Genomic DNA, 9,919 nt, shown 5'->3' with positions numbered 1-9,919 from the left:
CTTTCTACTTTCCTTAGTATAATGACAAAATTTTTAATTACATGTGCAACTTGCGTTGTATTTCTATCGGACAGCACTGATCCAGAGGTTCTATGGGTGCTAGCAAAATCCGCCAACTGGAAGAACTGCTGGACCTCATCCCAAGCACATGTCTCCGGGTAATGACTCCTGCAGAGGATACTGAAAAATACGCTGCTAAAATTGTCACAAGAAGCAAACAGATCCTGCCTAAATCTGGGAAAGAGTTCTTTGAAGCTTGTTACCGTACGATCACCAGAGTGTTTCATTAAGTATTTCTGATCACAGATGTGGCACATGATTAAAATATCATTTTTCTGGTCACCCTAGAGGCGAGGGTTATCTGAATATGGAGAGCAAAACAGCTTGTGGAGCTGCTGTATAAATGAAATTACTAGAAAGCAGTGCACTCGATTGCATATTGACTTGGGGGTTTATTCGTATTAAAATGTTTAGATAGCAGTTTCTGTTCATTTCTGCAGAATTGCTCTCCAAATTAAAAACTTGGCTTGGCACACCAATAGACCAGAGTCCCAGGGGAGGTTTAACCTCCTTTTTTCTTGTTATCCTGGCCTAAGCATCTCAATGCTGGGCTGATAGGTAGTGCAGATTGACTGTACAGAGCAAATGTATTAAAATTTACCACAGCCCCTCAAATTGGCACGTTCCCATCTGCCTAAAGAATTCAGCTCAGGCTTCAAAGAAATCAGAAACTTCTACCTATGGAAAAGCAACAGCTCTGTCTCCCTTTGGATAATTTTTGAAACCAATTTTTAATGGAAGTTGGCCTCAATGGTTGAAGAAGTTTGCTGCAAAGAATGGACTTGCTATTAATAGACTGGAAACCATAAACATAATGAAAGGAAACACAAGCCTTCTCAGAATTCCAACTAATAACTGCTCAGCCAGTCAACAAGAGGGGAAAAAATGAAGATTTGGTGTGTGATTACTTGATTCTGTATGTATACGTTCAGGCTCTCATCGTCAATGCCATGGCCACCTGGATGTGGCCACATCATCAGCTAGAAAGGTCGAAAGGTCAGTTCTCACCTGGAGCCAGGAGACCATGCCCACCGGGCACACAGCCTCCCTCCCCCACCCCTATTATATACTCAATGATGCACCCAGCCAGGGACAGATGACGAGTGCTGCTTGCATGACTGATGCCATGAGGCTGGAGATGCTTGTTATTTACAGCCTCTGAAAAAGGCTGGGGTGGGAGGAGGGTTGGAGGGAAGCATGTGTGTGTGTGTGTGTGTGTGTGTGTGTGTGTGTGCATGCGTGCTTGCCCAGTAAGAGGAAGAAAACCACGATAGCGTTCTGTGATTCAGCTGACACATCCTTTCTGTCACCCTTTCAATCACCTGGTTAACGGGGACCACAGAGAGCAGAGTTAATGAGTGACCCTCATCTCATGTTAACCCTCTATTTCAAAGCCTTTCCTCTCATGAGTTCTCTGCCTTCATTCTTCCCATGTGGTAGGGCTGTTACTGAGATAGGAAGTGGGTCTCCAGGAAGCTGAGAGTTGCTTTTCTGGAATGTTCCACCTTTCCTCAGTAAGGGATTCTCAACAGGCGTGTTATCATGAAACAAGTCAAATAAATCTCTGAGCACAGGGCCTGACTTTGATAAAATGCTAAAAACAAACAAACAAATACATGTATGAGCCATTCTTTGTTACTCTTTTCACTCTGTTTATTGTTCTGTTGGAAGCATTTGAAAGCATGGCACAGAAAAACTCCTGCCATTGAGAGATGTCAGTGTTTGGTTCGTTCAAACCTGAAACAGGAGAAAGGAGGAAAGAAATGCCATCAAAAGACAAGAGAGAAAGAAAAGAGAAGAAAGAAAAAAAATCAATATAAGACGAAAATGTGAAGAGACACTTTAAAGCATTTGAGGAATACAGAAGACGTTGCTGAGAGCCATTTAGGCTTAGAGCTTCATGCAACAACACCCAGGGAATAGATACTGGTGTAACAGAGACTCTTAGTCTCAAAGAGCCTATCTTTTATTTGGGGAAACAGAAGTGTTTATGAAAAGGTGGTCCATAGTTTAAGGTATAGTGGGTAGGATCAAAGAGGAGGTGGTGACTGCCATCCCAAATAGGGTAGGGAGGAGGGAACCCAGGAGGACTGACTGTGGGTTTGTTGCGGGGAATGCTGCTCCACTCTGTGGTGAACTAGAGGACCCACAAACCATCAGCTTACCTGGGTACGTCTTACCAGACCCTGGAGATTGGACTCATCTAGTTTTACAGAGTACCTATGATCCTGGTGGTGCAGAGGTTAAAGCGTCTGCCTGCAATGTGGGAGACCTGGGTTCGATCCCTGGGTCGGGAAGATCCCCTGGAGAAGGAAATGGAAACCCACTCCAGTATTCTTGCCTGGAGAATCCCATGGACGGAGGAGCTTGGTGGGCTACAGTCCATGGGTCGCAAAGAGTCGGACACGACTTCACTTTCACTTTCACTTTCACTCATGATCTAAGATGTTTCTATATTAAGACAAACTCGGATGGATATATTATGTTAGGAATGCACACTTTTGCATGAGTTCTTAACATAAGACACACATTTTGAAAGCAACATCTCCTTCTTTGTATTTGAGTCACCCTCCTCTGTAGCTTAAGGAGTCTATAGTGGAGATGTTTAAGGGACACTGGTCTGTGAACACGGGGAATCAGCAGAGATAATGAGTAAACCATTGTGACCAGACAGAAAGATTTCCTGGGAGGAAGGTCCATGGGTTAGGTCGTGGAGACTCAGTTGCCAGAAAGTCTGTGGGATCTGGATGATCTCAGAGAGTTGTTGAAAAAGGGTTGGGTTTTTTTTTTTTGTTGTTGTTTGTTTGTTTGTTTTTTGAGAGAGAGAGAGGGAATGATGACTGGTGCAGAGTTTTAATAGAATAATCTGGCTGCTTTGTAGAAGACGCTTGAAAAAAGAACCAGCCAGACATGGGAGGAGAGACAAGCTAGAAATAATCAGTAGGTAAGGATATCAGGAGAAATATAATAACCTCAGATATGCAGATGACACCACCCTTATGGCAGAAAGTGAAGAGGATTAGTGATGAAAGTGAAAGAGGAGAGTGAAAAAGTTGGCTTAAAGCTCAACATTCAGAAAATGAAGATCATGGCATCTGTCCCATCACTTAATGGGAAATAGATGGGGAAACAGTGGAAACAGTGTCAGACTTTATTTTGGGGGGCTCCAAAATCACTGCAGATGGTGACGGCAGCCATGAAATTAAAAGACACTTACTCCTTGGAAGAAAAGTTATGACCAACCTAGATAGCATATTCAAAAGCAGAGACATTACTTTGCCAACTAAGGTCCATCTAGTCAAGGCTATGGTTTTTCCAGTAGTCATGTATGGATGTGAGAGCTGGACTGTGAAGAAGGCTGAGCGCCGAAGAATTGATGCCTTTGAACTGTGGTGTTGGAGAAGACTCTTGAGAGTCCCTTGGACTGCAAGGAGATCCAACCAGTCCATTCTGAAGGAGATCAGTCCTGGGATTTCTTTGGAAGGAATGATGCTAAAGCTGAAACTCCAGTACTTTGGCCACCTCATGCGAAGAGTTGACTCATTGGAAAAGACTCTGATGCTGGGAGGGATTGGGGGCAGGAGGAGAAGGGGACGACAGAAGATGAGATGGCTGGATGGCATCACTGACTCAATGGATGTGAGTCTGAGTGAACTCCGGGAGTTGGTGATGGACAGGGAGGCCTGGCGTGCTGTAATTCATGGGGTCACAAAGAGTCAGACACGACTGAGCGACAGAACTGAACTGAACTGAAGGATGTCAGTGGGCTTCCCAGGTGGTGCTAGTGGTAAAGAACCTGCCTGCCAGGGAAGGTAGACATAAGAGATTCAGGTTCGATCCCTGGGCTGGGAAGGTCCCCTGGAGGAGGGGATGGCCACCCACTCTAGTATTCTTGCCTGGAGAATCTCATGGGCAGAGGAGCCTGGCGGGCTGCAGTCCATAGAGTCATCAGAGTCAGACAAAAGAAGCTACTTAGCACACACACACACAAGGGTGTCAATGATCTAAAGGTAAGATGGCACCTGGACTAAGATGATAGCTGAAGGGCTAGAAGATGTAACATCATGAATAAAAAATGGACTCCATGGATGGTGCAATGAGAGCAGGGAATGGAGAGGGAGAATAAAGAGCTCCTAGTTTTGAGCTTGGATGAAAGAAGACACACAGTTCAATCAGGTCCCTGCCATTCCCCCACCACATTCCAGGTCTGAGTCTAGGGGCCGGGCATCAGCAGTGACTAAGAGACAAGACCCCTGCCCTCAAGGGATGTTCATCCCAGTGGGGATCTTAAAGACTTGAAGGGGTAGAAGAAGCATCAGAGCAAAGTATAGGTGTTACTCGCTCAGTTGTGTCTGACTCTTTGCGACCCTATGAACTGTAGCCCACCAGGCTCCTCTGTCCATGGAACTCTTCAGGCAAGAACACTGCAGTGGGTAGCCATTCCCTTCTCCAGGGGATCTTCCCGACTCAGGGATCAAATCCAGGTCTTCCATATTACAGGCAGATTCTTTACCATCTGGTATTGCAGGCGGATTCTTTACCATCTGAGCCACCAGGGAAGCCTGGAGTATAATGGGTCACAAAAGCCCAAGAGGGGGCAGTTTCAACTTACAGGTGTGTGTAAAATTGTCATGAGAAATAAACATCAAAAGACACTGGAAAGCCACTTATAATAAGGAGAAACAAGAATCCCTAAATACCCGATCATCACCTTGACGACGTCTTTATCACTCTCTCACTGTGAGCCAGGTGCTGTTCATGTGCTCTGTAGGCCTGATCTTATTCAATCCTTTAATGACCCACAGATGAGGACATCTGCCCAAGGATAAATGACTAGAGAGTAGCACATCGGGGAGTCAAATTTGTCTATCTTATCTCAAAGCTATTATGGGGAATTCCCCGGTGGTCCAGTGGTTAGGACTTTGCACTTTCACTACCAGGCTCCTGGGTTCAACTTTGTTGGGGAACTAAGATCCCACAGGTCTCACAGTAGGGGTCAAAAAAAAAGCCAAACAACTATTGTTAACTGAATTTATCCAATAAGGCTGAGCACCACTCCAGTAATTTGTGTTTATGATGTCACTGAGATATTTAAGGTGGATGAGAGTTAGTTATATCCTCAGACTCCATCATCATGTTATTAAGAAAACAATTATCAGGCCAAATCTGGACATTAAAGTTCTGTTGGAAGCATTTGAAAGCACTTGAAGCATAGCACGTCCCTGTCCTCCACTATCTCCTGGAGTTTGCTCAAGTTCCTGCCCATTGAGTTGGCATTAGGCAAGCAGAAATTTTAACCAGTGGCAGCTCACAGGACCGTCTTTGACCTCAGGGCCATCCGTATGGACATGACCCCTGGCCATACTGGACACTACAGCGTGGATTGGGAGCAACCTATACAGGTTTTTACCCAGTCTTCCAAACTGGAATACCTTTAATTTTACCACTGAGTCCATTTCTGACATTCATCATGTAAACTAAAAAGTCTCTCATTTTTGCCAATAAAAACTCATTTCTGACATTCACTATCTTAATTCACAAAGCCTCAGGTGATGCTGGAGATGTGAAGAGCCAACCGCTTTCTGATATGTTTCCAGCTGACCACCCCCTGAGGCTGAATTTTCTATTAAAGCAACTTAATGCCCTGAGAATTAAGCTTCAACTCATCCAAACTCATGTTTCCATTCTTAGTGTCAAGCTCTTTTCAAGTAACTTATGGATGTTGTAAAACAAACTCATGCTCTTAACTGCTACTCTGTAAAACCTGTCATTTAGATTTTTAAAAATTGATAAACTATAAAGTACCTGTATTATTTTTTTTTTTGACCAGGAAATCTTACACTCATAGCCCAGACAAGAAACTAACAGATAATGATGACCAGCTTTTGTTATGGGCAAGCATTGCACTGAGAGCTTCATATCTTTGTTGTTTAGTCGCTAAGCTGTGTTTGACTCTTTTGTGACCCCATGGACTGTAGCCCGCTAGGCTCCTCTGATCGTGGGATTCTCCAGACAAGAATACTGGAGTGGATTGCGATATGCTCCTCCAGGGGATCTTCCTGTCCCAGGGATTAGACCCGCGTCTGTCTCCCACATTGGCAGGTGGGTTCTTTTACCACTGAGCTGATGAGGAAGCCCAGAGGGGTTCAGATACATCTGCTCATTTAATCTTCAAAATCCATAGATGAGTGAGGTGTTATTAACCCACACCGCTTTACCACGGAGATGAGTCTTAGAGAGAGGTGATCCTGATCTCAGAGCTCAGAATTGATATATGTGTTTTCATGGTCTGGATCTCCAGGGTGGGAAAGCTTGAAAACCCTGAAATTATGCTCGAAATGTGCATCTGTGGACATCTGTGTTGTTCATGTTTCTGGGTATGGCTTCCCAGGTGGCTCAGGGGTTAGGAATCCACCTACTAATGCAGGAGATACAGGAGACACAGCTTTGATCCCTGGGACAGGAAGATCCCCTGGAGGAGGGCATGGCAGCCCACTCCAGTATTCTTGCCTGGAGAAGTCCCTGGACAGAAGAGCCTGGCGGGATACAGTCCATGGGGCCGAAGAGAGTTGGACATGAGTGAGCACACAGCCTGATGGGGGTTGGGAGGGCCTTGGTATCGGTCTACGACTTTGAAGGGGGTCTCCAAGGCTTTCACCACGGGGTCTGAGTCGGTTCAGCCAGGATCCAGCTGCCCATTGTAAGTCATCTTCCTAACGGAGGCTTGAAGCAGATGCTTCATTTCCTCTTCCCCAGACAGACATATTGAGCTGGGTCTTTTCATCTAAAAACCCAGATCATTGTCCTAATTTATAGAAAATATGTCAGGTAAGAAAAATCACATTCATAAGAAGTCCATTGATTCTTTGTATTTCCCAGTGTAGGACGTTATTCAAAGAATGGGATGGCTCCTCACAGGTGAAAAATAAAAACCCACATCTTTTTCTTATTGTTTGTTAAGGAAATGGACTTGAAGGAATTTTCCTGATAATGGCCTTGCAATCCTTCCAGACCTGAAGGGATTTCCAACTTTATATGGTTCCTGGCTGTTTGAAAAAATAACCTATTCCCATGTTTATTTATACCAAAGCAAAATGATTATGTTTGCCTTCCTTTGGTGAGGTATTGACAGAACAGATAATTGAGATATCTTACTGTCACTAAGGGTTTCCCTGGTGGCTCAGATGACAAAGAATTCACCTGCAATGGAAGAGATCTGGGTTTGATCCTGCAGTCAGGAAGACCCCCTGGAGAAGGAAATGGCAGCCCACTCTAGTTAGTATTCTTGCCTGGAGAACCCCATGAACAGAGGAGCCTGGTGGGCTATAGTCCATGGGGTCAGAAAGTGTCAGACACGACTAAGCAACTAAACATGCACTGTCACTAAAAATCAAACTGACTTGAAAAAGAAGACAAGTAGAAATAGAGGAAGTAAACTTTCTGAAAAAGTACTTTATCCTTCTATCTTCCTTCTGAGGTCTCTTGGGTCTTCCTGAAACAGTATTTCAGGAATTAGTACAAAAAGAAAATATATGGTTTCTTTGATCTCTTCTCAAGTTACACACATTTATCTTTAGAACTGCCTAAGATTTTTTATAGAAAAAGGTGTAAAGATTTTGCAAAAACTTGAAGCATATTGTCCAGCAATCCACTACCTTACCACCTGGCTTATACTCTAGAAGAGAGGCTAAAACAAAGTAAATGCCTGACTGTCCTTTGAGGCTCATCGACCCCTTATACCAAGAATTCCTGTGAATACTGGAGGTTTGCTCCTTAGAATATGAGAATTTGGTTATATTAATGCAGAAATTCATAAATTTCCTACTCTAATACTGGGATGTGCAGAATTGAAAACTATTTCGGGTTAGTAGAGCAGACCTGAGAGAGAAATTGGTGTGGAAATCGATTTTTCCAAAGCCTCCACATTTCAAATGCAAAACTGCTTTTATCTGGTTACTGCTGGGGAAATAACCGCTGGGAGGTAATGAATGGGAAGAGACATGGAGATATCTAGGCTCCGTGTTGGCTCTAATTCCCCTGCCACCACCAGCCCTAGGGAATGCTGGTCCTAAGTCTGAGCTCCAGGGAAAAGTCTCCTCCTGCAGTCAGCCCGTGGCCAGTAGGCATCAGGGTCGCTTGCTCAGAGGTTTTCACAGTTGTTGCTGCTTCATGCTCATCCTCTTGATCCCCAACTTCCTTGGGACCCTCAGTCCCTACACATATGTGAACCCCAGCAAAAAGGGAGACATTTCAGGCTGGAAGACAGTAAGACGGCCTTTCAAAATGAATGGCTTCCTCCTTCTTCCCACACTTAGAGCATCTCCATTCCCCACTATGTCTCCTCTAAGTATTTCATTTCTGTTTATACCCAAGCTCCACAACGAGACTGTAAATTCCATGAGACAGAAGCCTTTATCTCACCTTTCTCATGTGTTATTTCAGCCACAAGCTGTGAATACAGCAGACGCCCACTGAGTACCGATAGATTAATTCCTCCCTTTGATGTGGCAGGAGATTTTGTGTATGTTGTATTTTCCTTAGCAGATGGAAAGCTTCATGAGGACGGAAAGTATGTATGAATCATTTTTGCATCTTGTACAATATCCAATTTAATTATCTATCAGAATAAGTGGAGAGACTGCAATAGATAAGGAGGTGATGAGCAGACCGAATTGAGGGACACTGCACCAGATCAATTTCTAATTTTGAGAAATGGGGACGGGGCCGTTTTTAGTTTTTCTTCCTGTCGTGGGAGTATTTCCCTGACGTGGTTTGATCATGCTTGTCTCTCGGAACACTTTCTTCATTTGACTTTCTTCTTGCTTCATCCTGTCCCTCCCCAGCCTCTGCAGGGTTGGAGGTTAGCTACTCTCAAGAAGGAGAGCTCAGCCTCTGGGGAGAATCTCCTGGATGTACTCTTACATCTACGCCGAATTCCTTGGGGTGCTTATTTACATTGGTCAATTTCTAAAAAAAGTTTTCCTACCGAAAAAGACCCCTTCTTTTAAAAAAAGAAAAACCCGGTTTAAATCTCCAGTTTCCCCCATCTCCACTTAGCACGTCCACAACAAAACTCCTGATGTCCCCAACCCTCAAATCACCTCCCCCACACCACCCCACTCTCATGGTCCTCACCTCAGTAAATGGCAACTCGGTACTTACTTCTCAGGACAAAGCCTTGGGATCACCTTTCCCTCCTCTTTCTCTCATTTTGTACATCCTCTCCTTAGAAGATCCTGTTGGTTTTTACCTTCAGAAGAGAGAAAAACTGGGCCATTTTGTCCCCTCTGCCACCTCCACTCTGTTTGAAGCTTCCACTGTTACCACATTGTAAACTTCTGAAGGTGCAGACCTAGTCTGTTTTGTTCGTGTCTGTATCTTCAGTTCCTGAAACATTGCTGGGCACATAGTAGGTGCTCAGTCACTAATGAGTAAATCTCTTCCCTGGATGTTTACAGTAATCCCTTAACTCTGGATTTCTCAACCTTGGCATGACTGACGTTTGGAGCTGGATAACTCGATCCTCACCCAGCTGCCAGTCGTCCACTCCCCTCCTCCCCCACTTGAAGACCTAAACCTGTGTCCAGATGCTGTCGGGTGTCCACTAGCGGGGCAGAACCACTGCCGTGGCCGATCTTCCCCTTGCATGCTCGTCCCCTGAAGTCCCTGAGTAGCCAGAGTGACTCTCGAAAACTGTCAGTCAAACCACAGCTTCCTGTTGACTCAGAGTGAAATCCCAACACCTCACAGCGCCTGCAAGTCCTCTCTCCTCCCTGACCCCAGCCCTGCCCACTGCAGCCCTGTCTCAGACCCAGTCCTACTGGTCTCTGGACACCCTGGGCACGTTCCTGCCTCGAGA

This window comes from Oryx dammah, unplaced genomic scaffold (assembly GCF_014754425.2).
Source record: "Oryx dammah isolate SB20612 unplaced genomic scaffold, SCBI_Odam_1.1 HiC_scaffold_24, whole genome shotgun sequence".
Lineage (NCBI taxonomy): Eukaryota > Metazoa > Chordata > Mammalia > Artiodactyla > Bovidae > Oryx > Oryx dammah.
The sequence above is the reverse complement of the archived record's forward strand: the minus strand, read 5'-3'. Positions refer to the sequence as shown.